This window comes from Mirounga leonina, unplaced genomic scaffold (genome assembly GCF_011800145.1).
Source record: "Mirounga leonina isolate KUSES-001 unplaced genomic scaffold, KU_Mleo_1.0 Mir_174, whole genome shotgun sequence".
NCBI classification, from domain to species: domain Eukaryota; kingdom Metazoa; phylum Chordata; class Mammalia; order Carnivora; family Phocidae; genus Mirounga; species Mirounga leonina.
Genome location: NW_023270451.1, coordinates 2,677,434 through 2,692,929, shown reverse-complemented (window position 1 = coordinate 2,692,929; position 15,496 = coordinate 2,677,434). Strand labels below are relative to the sequence as shown.

Here is a 15,496-nt window from a genome sequence, read left to right as displayed (position 1 = left end):
CTTGATAAGATTTTATATGCATCAGGGATTCCGACAAGCCTTGGCAGTTACCTTTTGCTAAAAGCAACGAAGGCCTCTGTGGTGTAGTTTTGCTATATACTACCAAGAAGTGTGGGAAGGACTGAAGAATACTGTGTGGATCAGCGTCAATCATTGACATTTTTTTGACTCATCAATTAATGAGTTGAATTCTAAGCCTTGGAGTTGGTTAGGACTCACTGAGGGATCACTATTTGTAGCACCTGACATAGTGTATTTAGGGCTCTTTATAAGCGCAACACATGTAGTTTAACGTCAAGGAATCTCTGTAAAATAAAAGAAGAGAGAAACGTCGCATAATTTTTTTAAAAAAGGAGGTGGCAGATAGTACTTCCTAAATATGGCCACAACAATATCTTCTATATGTTCTTCTACAGTGTTGTCTTCCCAAATCCAGTCAAGACTTGGACTCTCTTGAATCTGGATGGGATCCAGATACTTCAACCAACAAAACACAGCCTAAGTGATATTGTGCCAGCTCTGGGCATAGTGCTTAACTGGCACGACAGCTTCTGCTTCCTGCCTTGTGGGAGCCAACTACCATTTAAGAAATAGGACACACTGAGACCATGACACTGTAAGAAGCCTAAGCCATGTGGAGAGGCCCTAGAGAAAGACGTACTGTGTAGGGAGGGAGAGAGGGAAGGAAGTGTGCCAAAGTACCAAACTCATGAGTGAAGAAGCCATATCAAAGGTGTATCCTTGAGCCCTACCTGCCTCAGCTGATGCTGTGTAGACCACAGCACCTTGCTGAGCCTTTTCTGCATTCCTAACCCATACAACTATCAGTGAGATAAAATGATGTTTTAAGTCACTGCATTTTGGGATGGTTTGTAATATAGTAATAGATACTAGGACAAAGGGCATATGTATTTAATGCTTCTAAGCATCTGGATGTGTCCATGTAGAGTGTTTTATGTAAGTGCAGAACGTCTGGGGTGCTAAGGACCCCAGAGCAGATGCTTCAGTCTACTGGTTGTACTCAGCACCCTTGGAAAAGCCAGCCTTCAAATACGAGGAAACATATCTATTCAAGATTGAAAAGGATCTTGCAGTCAGATGCTAGTGATTTCTGGGCTCTTTATTCTGTTCCACTGACCTATATACCTGTTTTTATGCCAATACCATACTATTTTGACTACTATGGCTTTGTGGTGTAGCTTGAAATTGGAGTATGATACCTCTGACTTTGTTCTTTCTCAAGATTGCTTTGGCTATTTGGGGTCTTTTGTGGCTATGTGGGGTCTATTTGTTCCATTTTTGTGAAAAATGCTATTAGAATTTTGATAGGGATTTCACTGAATCTGTAGATGCTTTAGAAGTATGGATATTTTAACATTATTAATTCTCCCAATCTATGAGTGTGATGCATTTTTCCATTTATTTTTTTCATCTTCAGTTTCTTTCATTAATGTCTTAACAGTTTTCAGTGTACAGGTCTTTTACCTGTAAATTTATTATTAAATTTTTTCCAAGGTATTTTATTCTTTTTGAAGCAATCATAAATGGGATTTTTTTTATTTCTCTAGTAGTTCATTATTAACATATAGAAATGCAACTGATTTTGTATCCTGCAACTTTACTAAATTCATTTGTTAATTCTAACAGTTTTTTGTGGAATCTTTAGGGTTTTCTAATATATTTCTAAATATAGTATCATGTCACCTGCAAACAGTGACAGTTTTACTTCTTCCTTTCCAGTGTGGATGCTTTTTACTTCTTTTTTCTTGTCTGATTGCTTTGGCTAAAACTTTTAATACTATGTTGAATAAAAGTGGCAACAGTAGACATCTTCGTCTTGTTATTGATCTTAGAATTAAAGCTTCCATCTTTTCACCATTGACTATGATGTTAGCTGTGGGTTTGCCATATATGACCTTTTCTATTTTGAGGTATGTTTCCTCTATACCCACCTTGTTGGGGGTTTTTATCATGGATTGGTGTTGATGTTTGTCAGTTGTTTTTGTGCATCTATTGAGATGATCATATGATTTTTTTTTTCACATTAACATTCTTAGTTTATTGATCCTCTCATGAAAAATCTGCACAACCACCACAGATAAAGCCACTGCAGCATCTTTACTCCTTTATTGTCCAATCTCCAGCTCACTTTTTTTTTTTTAAAGATTTTATTTATTTATTTGAGAGAGAGAGAGACAGAGAGCATGAGAGGGAGGAGGGTCAGAGGGAGAAGCAGACTCCCTGCCGAGCAGGGAGCCGATGCGGGACTCGATCCCGGGACTCCAGGACCATGACCTGAGCCAAAGGCAGTCGCTTAACCGACTGAGCCACCCAGGCGCCCTCCAGCTCACTTTTTGCCAGCACCAACACTGGCTTTTGCAGTCCCCCTGACTTTCTTCATTCTGTTCTTGCATTCCTTTTGCTATTTTCTTGATGTCTTTTTCTTCTCATACAGGCCATGTCTTGCAAGTCTGTGTATGGGTTCATTTTTCTTTGCATAATCCAAGGAATCATAAATCATGCCAAAGCCGGTTGTCTTGCCACCACCAAAATGGGTTCTGAATCCAAACACAAATATGACATCTGGTGTGGTCTTGTACATTTTGGCTAGTTTTTCCCGAATTTCTGTCTTAGGTACTGTCTTAGGTACTTAGGTACTGCCTTTCCGGGGTGAAGAACATCAATGACCATCTGTTTCCGCTGAAGTAGTTGGTTAGTCATGAACTTTCTGGTCCGGATAGTTACTGTGTCATTCACGATGGCGGCCAAGCTTCTGATCATATGATTTTTTATCTTTCATTTTATTAATATGATGTATCATGTTGGTTGATTTGCAGATATTGAAATATCCTTGAATCCCTGGAATGAATCCCACTTGATCATGGTATATGATCTTTACAATGTGTTGTTGAAATCAGTTTGCTAATATTTTGTTGATAATACTCCCATCTAATTTTATCAGAAATGCTAGCCTATAATTTTCTTTTCTTGTGGTATCTTTGTCTGGTTTTGGTATCAGGATAATGCTGGCCTCTTAAAATGAGTTTCAAAGTGTTTCTTCCTCTTCAATTAAAAAAAAAACCAGTTCAAAAAGGATAGCTTTCAATCATTGAATGTTTGGTAGAATTCATCAGTGAAGCCATCTGGTCCTAGACTTTTGTTTTTTGGGAGATTTTGATTATTGATTCAGTCTCCTTACTAGTCTATTCAGATTTTCTGTTTCTTCAAAATTCAGTCTTGGAAGATTGTATGTTTCTAGGAATTTATCCATTTCCTCTGGGTTGTGCAATTTGCTCATAGTAGTCTCTTAAGATTTGTTGTATTTCTGTGGTATCAGTTGTAACTTCTCTTCTTTCACTTCTGATATTATTTGAGCCCTCTCTATTTTTTTATTGGTGAATGTATTTAAAGGTTTGTCCTTTTTATCTTTTAAAAGAAATAGCTCTTAGTTTCATTGATTGTTTCTATTATATTTTTAGTCTCAATTTTATTTATTTCCACTCTTATCTTTATTATTCTCTTCCTTCTACTAACTTTGGGTTTCATTTGTTCTCCTTTTTCTAGTTCCTTTAGGTATAAATTTAGCTTGTTTGAGATTTTTCTTATTTCTTAAGGTAGGTCTGTATTGGTATGAACATCCCTGTTAAAACCACCTTTGCTACATCCTATAGATTTTGGTATGCTGTATTTCTGTTCTCATTTGTCTCTAGTATTTTTTTTCTTCCTCTTTCTTTCTTTCTTTCTTTCTTTCTTCCTTTCTTTATTCTTTCTTTTCTTTTCTTTCTTTCTTTCTTTCTTTCTTTCTTTCTTTCTTTCTTTCTTTCTTTCTTTCTTTCTTTCTTCTCTTTCTTCTTTCTTCTCTTTCTTTGATGACCCACTGGTTGTTCAGTATCATAGTGTTTAATTTCCACATTAAACTGGAAAAAATTCCAGTTTTCTTCTTGTAACTGATTTCTAGTTTCATACCATCATGGTCAGAAAAGATTATTGTTATGATTTCAATCTTCTTGAATTTATTGAGACTTATTTTGTGGTTTAATATGTGAGCCATCCTGGAGAATGTTCCATGTGCACTTGAGAAGAATGTGTATTCTGCTTTTGCATGTGATGTTCTGTATATATCTACAAGTCCATATAGTCTAATATGTCATTTAAAGTTGATATTTCCTCAATGATTTCTGTCTAGACAATCTCTCCATTAATGTAAGTGGATTGTTAAAGTCCTCTACTATTTATTACTGCATTGCTATCAGTTTTTCAAATCTGTTAGTATTTGCTTTACATATTTTGGTGCTCTTATGTTGAGTGCATATGTTTATAAATGTTGTATCTTCTTGCTGGGTTGACACCATTATCATGTAATGCCCCCCCCCCTTTTTTGGTAATTTATTACAGTATTTGTTTTAAAATCTGTTTTATCTAACTTGAGTATTGCAACAACAGCTTTCTTTTCATTTCCATTCATATGCACTATCTTTTTCTATCCCTTCACTTTTAGTCTGTGTCCTTACTTCTGAAGTGAGTCTCTGTAGGTAGCATATAGATGAGTCTTTTAAAACAAATCCATTCAGCCACTCTGTCTTTTTATTGGAGTCCATTTAAATTTAAAGTAATTATTGATAGGTATGTACTTATTGCCATTTTGTAATTATTTCCTGGCTGTTTTTGTAGTTGTCCTCTGTTTTTGTTTTGTTTTTTTTCTTTTTCCTTCTTCTCTTTCTTCCTTTATGGTTTGATAACTTTCTGTGTAGTCCTATGTTTAGATTATTTTCTTGTTTTCTTTTATGTATTTACTATAAGGTTTTCCTTTGTGGTTCCTATGAGGTTCCCATATAACATCCTATGTATATAATAGCTTATTTTAAGTAGAATGCATTCCAAAACTACATTTTTACTCCTCCCCATGTTTACATTTTTTTATTTTTAAAAGATTTTATTTATTTGAGAGAGAGAGAGAGAGAAGCAGAGTCCCTGTTAAGCAGGAAGCCCGATGCAGGGCTTGATCCCAGGACTCGGAGATCATGACCTGAGCCAAAGGCAGACGCTTAGCCAACTGAGACACCCAGGTGCCACCCCTCACATGTTTATGTTTTTGATGTTACATTTTACATCTTTATTTTGTGTATCTCAACTTATTATTGTAATTTTAGTTAGTTTTACTTTTGTCTTTTTACCATTATACTAGCTTTATAACTGGTTAATCTACTATGTTTGCTATATATCTACCTATCTCAGTGAGATTTTTACTTTCATATGTTTTCTTGTCATTAATTAGTTTTGGCTTAAAGAAGTCACTTAGACATTTCTTATAAGCCTGGCTTAGTGGTGATAAACTCCTTTAGCTTTTGCTTATCTGGAAAACTCTATCTTTCCTTCTATTCTGAATGACATTCTTGCTGGTTGTTCTTGGCTGGAAGATTTTTCCTTTCAGTACTTTGAGTGTGTTATGCCACTTTCTTCTGGCCTGCAAATTTTCTGCTGAAAACCGCTGGTAGCCTTATGAGTTTTCCCTTTTACATAAAAAATTGCTTTTCTCTTGCTGCTTTTAAGATTCTCTCTTTACCTTTGGAGATATTCATTCTGATGTGTCCTGTTGTGGATCTCTTTGGGTTCATCTTATTTGGAGCCTTATGGGCTTCCTGAACTGGAATGTCTGTTTCTTTTCTCAAATTAGGGAAATTTTCAATCATTATCTTCAAATAAGATTTTTGCCTCTTTCTCTCTCTCATCTTTTCCTGGGACCCCTATAGTGCAAATGTTATTCTGCTTGATGTTACTGTTATGATATCATCACTAAGAAAAAATTTTTTTTTCTTTTTGCTACTCTGTTATTGGTTTGTGCTCTAGCTCACTGACCCATTCTTCTGCTTTATCCAATCTGCTGTTAAATCCCTCTAGTGTATTTTTCAGATTAGTTATTGTACTCTTCAACTCTGTGACTTCTGTTTGGTACTTTCTTATATTTTCTCTTTGTTGAAAGTTTATGTTCATTCATTCTTTTCTTATTTTTGGTGAGCATCTTTATGACCACTACTTTGAACTCTTTATCAGGTAGATGACCTACCTCCATTTTATTAAGGTATTTTTCTGAAGTTTTGTCTTTTTCTTTTCATTTGGCACATATTCTTCTGTTTCCTTATTTTGCCTGATTCCCTCTTTCTATGTATTAGGTGAAAGAGTTATCTTTCTTAGTCTTAAATGAGTGGTCTTGCGTAAGAGATGACCCATGGGCCCAGAAGCACAATCCCTCCTGGCCACCAAAGCCAGGCACTCAAGTGTGGGCTGCACATACCTGTCAGCTATGGTGGGGCTGGGTCTCCTGAACAGAAGGGGGTGGAGTGCCCAGCATGTTGTAGTGCAGCAGAAGCATGAAGCAAGGTACAACCATCAGGGCTAGCAAGTTAGAGGGAGATTGCCAAAATAGTGCTTGACAGCACTGGCATTAGCAAGGTAGAATGAGATTAAAAAAAAAAATGGTACCTACCAGTGCTTCTGTCCCCAGAGAGTCCTAAGGTTCTGGCCTCTTTGGCAGTTGCTTTAAGATTAATAAGTGGATCTCTTTCACATATGGTCTAGATGCTTTTCAAACTGTTGCTTTTATGCTGAGTCCCAGAGTGAGTGAGTCTTTGTGTGAAACATTAAAGAGCAGATTCTCAATTTTCTATGGATCTATGGTTCTCCCAGATGTAATCATTGTTGGTTTCATGTGGTGTGGGCTTGCCTCTCCAATGCAGGACCCAAGGATTGGGGTGCTTGATGTGGGGTACAAATACTTCATCTCTCAGGAAAAACTTTTGTATTTTTAAGATCCATCCCAATTGTGGGTCACTGCACCTGTGGTAGGGTTTTGGTGAGAATGTTTCTCTGCCTCTCCTACCTGCCTTCATGCTGCCCTTTAATCCTTTGTTGTGGAGATGCTGTTCATTTAGTTTTTAGGACTTTTTAAGTGTAAATTATTCCATATGTAGCTCTAGATTTGTTGTGTCTGTAGCAGGAGGTGTGTTCAGTATTTTTCTACTTGCAATCTTGAACTTCTTGCCAGATACAAGTGATTTCTGGCATAACTGGGAGAGGGCTGGCATGGATAAAGAAGAGACAAGATCATCATCAGAACTAAGGAAAGCCCTTCACCATCTGAAGAGGCACAGTTATTAGCTCTCAGCTCTCTGCACCTAATAGTATCAATTCTTGGAATCCTTCTACTTCTTGGTTGTGGATGGACCAAGGAGATTTTTTTTCCTGACTTCTTCATTCCCCTCCAAAATTTAAGCCTTGTGGAAAATCAGACTGCAATCAAACATTACTATAACAAGCATATATACTATGATGCATTTTATGGAAGAAAATTAAAATGTTAAGGCACTGGATGTTAAATCCTCAAGGAAACATAATTCAAATAATCTCTTATGTATTTAATGCCCTGCTTATATTTCTCCCAGAAACACTTTCTATAGCTTGCACTAGGAAAAAAAAAGAAAAAGATTGTTGTTTTGTCTCATCTATGGCCTCCTTATGTTGGGTTTGGTAGCAACTTCCAGGTGAAATCTGTGTATTTCTGAGTTAACCTGGAAGCAGATAACTCCACAAGGGGGCCCTACACCATGTGACATGTGTGCAGGTACTATAGGACCTGTTTTCTTTTGTAAATCTCTAGGTAAGGTAGGTTCTATCTATCTCCTACCCAGGAGCCATTCCGCACCATACATCTTTGATTTTTTTAAAAATGTAGCTAGTGACCGTCTCTTTCACTGGAAGTTCAGGCAGTTCCTTAGGCCAAGTAAGTGAATCTTGATTAAGTCAATGAATCATATTCCATCCTATTTGTCAGTATCTGGTTTAGGAATAGGAATGTGACACAGTTCTGGCCCATGAGGGCTAGAAGTCTGCTGTGGGACTTTGGGGGAAAGTTCTCCTATCTTTATAACAGGCAACCAAAGGAGGGATATTCTCCATTTCTGTCTTCTGTCATTTAGTTACTATATGAATGTGTGATGCCTAGAGCCATCACCTTTTCCACCATGAGGGGAGCCAGTCCAAAAGAAAAGTCAATGAACTGGCCAGAGTGGTGAGAGGAAAGAACCCATGTCCTTTATTGTATTATGAGCTGCTGAGTTAACCTACCTTGGAATTACCCTAACTCTGGGATTCTTATGTAAAATAATATATTTTTTAAATTTATTTAAGCCATTCTTAGTTGAATTTTTTCTTTTGCAACTCATAGCATTCTGATATAGTAATTAAGAATAAGAACTAACAAATGATTACTTGTGTACTAAAGGGAAAAACATCTTTGGCACTGGGGAGGTAAAGATATTGCATGCTTTTGGATAGGTTAGGCTATAAGAACATGTGTTGGGTTGTCAGTTGCCTTTAGGGAAATCAATGTTAGTTAGAACAGCAAAGGAAGCCACCTTAGGAGCACCTGAATTAATCTCAGTTTTGAAGAGCTCAAAATAAGGGAGTCAAGAGCAAAAAAACCACTGTTATGCAGTGTTTCTATAAGGCTTCATTAGTTCACAAGGAAAATGCAGAGTATTTAAAAGGTCTGAAAGCCTGGAATGAGGGTGTCACAGCATCTGTGAAGATACATGTGTGTGCATAGGCAAGGATGGAATAAGATGGGGAAAGTAGGATTTTAATTCCTCTAGCACCTAGTGATATGACCCAGAGTGAGTGCACATTTACTGTGGTTCATCTGTGGGACAGTAAAGGAAATTCTTTGCAAAACAGTTCTGGATGGCAGAGAAAGCTGTCCAGCTCCAGCTGGCTGTCCCCAAAGAGTTATCCCAAGCTATGGGCCTCTTGGAGATGTACCAGTGACCTGGCTTGTGTCTGAACACATACTGCCATCAGTTCCTTTGAGAACAACCAGAATGACTCTTGACACTTGGAACTGCTCATATTTTAATTCACTTGTCACAGGATAAATGTGTTGCCTCTGTGCTCTGAACCAAATCCTGATGTATTTCTTGGAATGAAGGAAACATAAATTTTCTGATCTGACAGGTAATAGCAACTCCTCAATAAGCAGCAAGGAAAGGCTAAAATGGAAGACTGGCCACTTTCTCATAGCCCCCTCAAAGGCAATTTGAGTAAAATGGAGGCTTTTAAAAATTATTGATTCCTTTTAGAAGCTCCTGAAAAAGAGAAAAGCAGTCCCTGACATCCTGGAGCTGGCCGGGCACTCACAACTGGGCCCTGCTGTTCTCCTGTTGAGGACAAACAAATTTCACACAACATCAACACTAGACAAGGCCACCCTGTGATCATGGTAGATCGAAACAGAAACAAGTCTACTTTGTAATCACATGTGAACACAGACACAGACACAAACACAATCTGAACACTGTTCAAGTCACAATACACCAAGCGTTCCATTCTCCTGGCTAATGGGAGTGACCACTCCTTCTTTACCAATTACAACTTTAGCCTTGCTCTATTCTACTCTCCCTCTAGACTAAAGATTTATTAGGATATTGTATTAGTTTCCTAGGGCTGCCATAACAAATTACCACAGACTTGATGTCTCAAAATGGCAGACATTTATTTTCTCACAGCTCTGAAGATTGAAATTATGAAATCAAGGTGCCAGCAGGACTGGTTCCCTCTGGAGGGTCTGAGGGAGAATCTGTACAGCTACAGGTTTTGGGACTTCTTAGCCTCTATGATCATATAGTAAATTCTTTATAATAAATAATAAATCTTGATTCCCTCTCTTCCTCCCTCTCTAACTCCTTTTGGTTTTATTTCTCTGGAGGACCCTAACTAATAAGGTACTAATTTTTCTAAGTCTCAATTTTCTCAACTGTAAAATGAGGATTGATAGTACCTACTCATAGAGTTGGTATAAAGATTCAATGCATTCTTGCATTTGAGCATTGACATGGTGCCTAACACATTAGAGCGCTCAATAGATGTTAAGTATTAGGGGTTAAGTAAAACAACAGTTTTGTTCTAGTCTAAGTCTGAAGGTCTGAGGACCAAGAGAGCTGATGGTGTGGTTATAGTCCTAAAACTGGCAGGCTCGAGACCCAGTAAGAGCCAGTGTTTCAGTTGAGTCCAAAAGCAGGAAAAGAGCTGATATTCCAGTTCTATGGCAGTCAGGTGTGAAGAAGGCTCTCTTCTTCAGAGGAGAGGCAACCATTCTGTTCTGTTCGAACCTTCAACTGATTGGGTGAGGCCCACCCACATTAGGGAGGACAATCTGCTTTACTCATTCTGGTTTAAATGTTAATCTTATCCAAAAACACTTTCACAGAAATACCCAGGATATTCTTTGACCAAATATTTGGGCACTCTGTGGTCCAGTCAAATTGACACATAAAATTAATCATCACAACATCTTTCTCAAGATCCTACAGCTGGTAACTGGTGGAGTCAGAATTCAGAGCCCAGGTAGTCTGCCTCTCCAGTTCATATTCTGCCATAATACTCCTCAATGATCTTCCTTTCTACAGGTGGGCTTCATCCAGAGACAATCTTCAATGGATTCTGTGCTAATTCTCTCTGATCTCGGACTCTGCACCATGCAACTTGGAACTGGATTACATATTGTTTCTTGTCTTCACTGTTGTTGTTTCATGTGTGATTTTCTCCCTTCTTGCATTAGATTAATCCCATTGGGAACAAGGACTGTGTCTTAGGCTTTTATAATAGCTAGCATTATTAAATACTTATTATGGACCAAGCACTTTACATGTATTTTTCCATTTAATATTCACAACAATATCACAAGGTAGCTACCTTTATTCTCCCCATTTTACAGATGAGATGACTAGACCCCAGATACTGACCTACCTATATAGGGCTACAGGATAACCCAGGCAATTTGGCCCCAGACCTGGTGTTCTAAAACCCTCTTTGCCATGCTTCCTGTATCTCTTTCCCCCACTTGGCCCCCACTCTCAGTGTCCATCTCGGTGGGTGGCACACACTTAGGCACCTAGGGACTCTCTTTAGGGAGTTGGTTTCAGGGAATAAGAGCTCTTTGGGGGTGCTGAATGGCTTTGAACTTGGCTGACCAGGTGTGTGGGGTGGAATTCCCTCTGCAGGGTACATCAGGCTTGAGGTTGGGCTGGTGCTGCTCTCTGGGGTTCCCCTCCTCCTTTGTTGGCCTCAGCTCAGGAATGTACTTCCTGGGAAGCCATGATTGAGCAAGCCCTGTGACACATCCTCAAGAGAGGTACTCAGGCTATTCTTACCTGCCTGCATCCTGGTGCCAAGATTGGGCCTTGAAAATGCAATGTCATCCTGCTAAGCATCAGCTGGCTCCTGTTATTAGGAAACTGTCCCACTCGGAGCTGTAGGAACAGGTCCTTTGCAGAGGCAAGATTAATAGGTGCATCCTGAGGCTGGCACAGTGCCTGGGTGTGGGTCACCGGGGATGGGTACAGTTAGTCCTCTCTGAGGCTGCTGGAACAAATGCTAACCCAACCCTCCAAGAGGTCACAGCAGAGGATCCATCCCCCAACTCCCAGCACATGCACATCCACATTACCTGAACAAGCAGGTGATTTTTAAACTCCCCTAAAACTGAATTATTCCTTAAGTATTCCAGGAAGACTTAAATTACCTGGACATAGTAAAAATCAGAATGGGTATATAGTTTTCAAAGGAAGGTACCTCTCCTTGGCGCCCCTAACGTACTTGTCACAGCTGTTTCATTACTGAGTCATTATCTTCTTTCTCAAAGGCTAGACCATGAGCTTTTTAAGAGAAGAACTATGTTTCATTGGTCTTTGTGTTCCCAGCACCAAAAACAGGGCCTGCAACATAGGGGTCACTTAGGAATATCTTTCTGAATGGTAATATTTGTAGGATTTACCCCCTGATTTTTATTCATATTGCCATTATCAAAAAACCTTGTTTTTTGTTTTTTTTAATACACAGGTTATTTTATTTCATTTTTTACATAGTTTACATTCAAAACATCTGCTTATTAGCATAAGTTTTAGGCTGACATGCTTATATTTATGCACAATTCTTAATGTTTATGGAATAGGATAATGCTATAAAGCTGAACATACAATGCAGTATAGACTTCATATGGTCCAAAGCAATGACTCAAAACAAGCTCAATCACAGAATTCCCTGGAGAAGATTTTAGACACAGAGTCCCATTCTTTTCCCCAGAGTTACAGAATCAGAATCTCAAGGAGGTCAGCCTTGGACTCTACATTAAGAAGAAGTTCTCCAGAGATGCTTAGGCATAGTCAGATTTGGTAATCACTGTCAGGTTTCAGTATTCATGGAGAAAACCTAGAGGGTATAGATATGTCCCAGAGACCACAAATTGGGTGAGAGATGGGAGCTTTAAAAGTTGGTTAACTGTGTATTTATTTTCCTTTCTCTAAAGCAAATGCATTTTACCTGTTCAAAAAAACCCTTGTTATATGGGAAGAACACCCGACAAGAAGGCAGGAGGTTGTGGTTATGTCTCAACTCTGGGATAAAAAAGCTATGCAGCCTTAGCAATGTAAGTTTACTTTTGGATCTCAGTTTTTTTATCTGAATGAAAAAAGTTGAATTTGAGAAACTCCAAGGTCCCTTCTAGTTTAATCCTAGGACTGCATGTGAAATGCTTGGCATTGAAAGGGTGTTATAGGAATGTGGTTCCTGCTGTACATGAGTTTGTAGCCCAAGAGTGATAACATGGGCACAGATACACTGACATGTCCCTCCCCCTCCTGCTCTGAAGCTAGTATCTACAGGAAATAATGGGAAAAGGGGTGGATTTGATTTGCAGGTGATAGCTTTCCAGAGCCCTTGATGAGATTGCCATGGGGCCCCTGCTTCATGGTCATGGCACCTGCTGCCAGAATGTCTACATTAGAGACCTTGCCTAGAGCTCCCCATGCCTCTCCCACTGCTAATCTCTGTAACCCTGCTGTTAGAATATGACGCAGGCTCTCCACCTTAGGCCATATGCTTGGGAAAAACATCCTTCTTGCAGAGGCTCCTGAGGGCAAAGGAAGGACATAGCTCTTTGATCTTGATCCCTAACAAAGAACTTGTTTGGGGATCTTTGAAATCTTGGGAGAAAAAAAGGACCTGTACTTTCAAAGCTTTCCTTATTTGATATATTATAAAACAGGAGGACAAACAGAACTCTAAGGCAAATATTCCTTTGTTCTGGGAGACATTACAGGGGATATTTGGTCATTAAAGGGGAAATCAAGTACTCTAGAATGCTGAAACTTAGACCCTGCCCTTCCAAGAGGTTCCTGTGTTATAACATAAGCTGTTTTCATCATGGGTAGAATTGCAGCTCTGCAAATTGTTTTCTATAAGGAAATATTTCATTTTTAAAGAAGATTTAGTCTTCAGAGTCTCTGAAAGTTGTTCCCTGCTCTTGGAAAATATGTGGTTGTTCTTATGGGAATGAAGGCTGAAATCTGGGTGTGGGTGCAGGTGGAGGCAATGGAAACTCACCCTCACTTAGGTGGATGGAGGGATCACCAAGAGGGCCAGACTGGGCAGCTCAAAGCCCATCTGGCTCATTTGTTTGAAGCCAAACACTTTGCAATATTCTAGACTAATTAACCCAGACTTTGGAAAATGACTGATGTTTAATTTATTGCCTTTCAGCTCATTTTCTGGTTAGGGGCCCAGAGGCAAGACCAACCTTTCTTGAGTGGTGAAGACATTTCAACTGTTAATCATGTTGAGACATGCCAGAAGGGGACAGAAAATGGGAGAGTACTTGGGGAACACTGAAGCCGAGATCACCAGTCAAGTGCCCCATGGAAAGAAGAACCATCTGTCTGATGGAAGGAAATGCCCAGAGTCTAGGACTGGTAAAGCAGACTAGGATGGGTGCTGGCCAGCAGAGCTTATACAGGGAGAGGTTTGACCTGTGAACTTTGATTCCTCATTTCTAGTACCAGTTTTAGCTCTCTCAGAGTTGTAATTTCTATTATTTCCAAATGCATGTTAATGTCTTGTTACTCATTAAAGCTTGGGGTTAGCTGTTGGGGTCTTGATGATCACAACACTTGACAGGTCTAAGAGGACAGGCAGGAAAGTGAATGAGGTCTGTGGAGGAACAGAAGCTAGAGACAGGGAGGGACTGAATGTTGGAGGCACAACTATGGTTTCAGATTAATGAGGCAGCTGCTGTGAGATATCCCCTCCCCCCAAATATACTGGAGGAAAAGTATCTTCAAAGAGGGAGACCAGGACCTACTATTTATGCTGATGGGGAAACTGAGTCAACAAACAAGTGAGTTCTATTTAGTAAAGGTTCTCCTTTATCTAGAATAATAGAGGGCAAAGGTTTGCAGGGCCCCATCCTTGATGGGAAGTGGGTATTCTGAGGGCAGTGATCATCACACAGAGGGCAAGATGGGAGAGCAATAATAATGCAAATGAGTGTGTGGAGAGAAGTTTTTGTTTTGGAAGCAGCAAAGTGCAGCAGAGAGAGCATCAGAGACTGGTGTCTTGTCCTAACTTTGCCACAAATGAGGTGCAGTCACTTACCTTCCTCTATATGCCAATTTCCCCACAGAAAGTGATCTGTTTACTTAGGATGCTTCTGGTGTCTTCCTCTGTGTTCCTCCCTAAGCAAATCCACCACCATCAATGAGCAATTGGACATCTCTCCTCTCTAGGCTTACTTCCTTTTTAGAGATTTCCAGGGACTCCGGAGAAACTCTAATCATAGGACCTAATGGTCGAAGTAGGAAGTACCTCTATGGAGCTCTGCTCCTGAGTCTTGGTACCCAAATCCAGATTTGATAGTTTAGGGGAAAAGATGCTCAAAGGACTTCACCAGAATGATGTGTTCCAACAGTTACAGCAGTGGGAAGGGTGGACTTTGCCATTTCAGATGGCTGTTTCAACTTTGGAAGAAAGTCATTTGTGTCTTAGAACCCGAGTTAGATGCGACAGACATATCTGTAGCTACTCAACTGTGAGCTCTGGTCTCTGTTCTCCTTGTATCTTCAGTGACAACATTATCCTGGCACATGTGGGCACTTAACATATGTGTATTGGATAAATGAGTTAATGGCATCTACAAACAGTTATGAGAATCATATTTTCTAAGCCAACCATCAGGCTACATTGTCTGCAAAGAGTTTTATACTGCTTCCATATGTGTGAAGGAGTTTGAGAGATGTCATGAAATGCTGAAATTGGAATTTGGAGACCATTTTGGAGGTTTCTGGGGACTGGCAAATCAGTAGCATCCTTAAAAAAATAGGTGTATAGGGCACCTGGGTGGCTCAGATGGTTAAGCGTCTGCCTTCAGCTCAGGTCATGGTCCCAGGGTCCTGGGATCGAGTCCCACATCGGGCTCCCTGCTCCTTGGGAGCCTGCTTCTCCCTCTGCTTCTCTCTCTCTGTCTCTCATGAATAAATAAATAAATAAATAAATAAATCTTTAAAAAAAAATAGGTGTATAATTACCACATAGTACTTCAATGTTCTCCTTGCCCATAAATAGCTTATACTCTCCTCAAAGCAGGGTCCTCAAACAAGGGGGAGTTATCCTCACT

At 39.4% G+C, this 15,496-nt stretch overlaps 1 long non-coding RNA gene across 1 annotated transcript in view; it reads right to left on the bottom strand.

The window, feature by feature from the left end:
* The window catches only part of LOC118020632, a 171,683-nt gene that overhangs the window by 62,497 nt on the left and 93,690 nt on the right, over positions 1 to 15,496 (bottom strand). The gene's annotated exons all lie outside the window — the stretch shown is intronic.